The following is a 343-nucleotide window of genomic DNA, read 5'->3' as shown; positions in this document are numbered from 1 at the left end:
TGCAGTGTGTGAAATATTGGAGAGCTGTTTTTCTTAGGGTGGGGTCAGAGGTCACTGGGACTTTTGTCACACATACAGGTATTTCACATGTTGATATTGTCAGTAAATATGAGTATTATATGAACCACATGTATTCAGGAGGCTGCTAGTAATTTTAGCCCTCCTGGCAAGGTAATTTAATGAAGTAACTGAATCTCTGGAGGAAAAAGTTATTATTCACATCCTATAAAGTACCATTTGGTTGGTTAGTGTAAATGGATGGTAGAAATATCATATGGCTGGTGGCTATCAGCGGGTTTTAGTATGATTGGTGTTGATCAGTTCATTTTTAATGAAATGTGAA

Source organism: Thunnus maccoyii, chromosome 9 (assembly GCF_910596095.1).
Source record: "Thunnus maccoyii chromosome 9, fThuMac1.1, whole genome shotgun sequence".
Classification (NCBI taxonomy): domain Eukaryota; kingdom Metazoa; phylum Chordata; class Actinopteri; order Scombriformes; family Scombridae; genus Thunnus; species Thunnus maccoyii.
The sequence above is the reverse complement of the archived record's forward strand: the minus strand, read 5'-3'. Positions refer to the sequence as shown.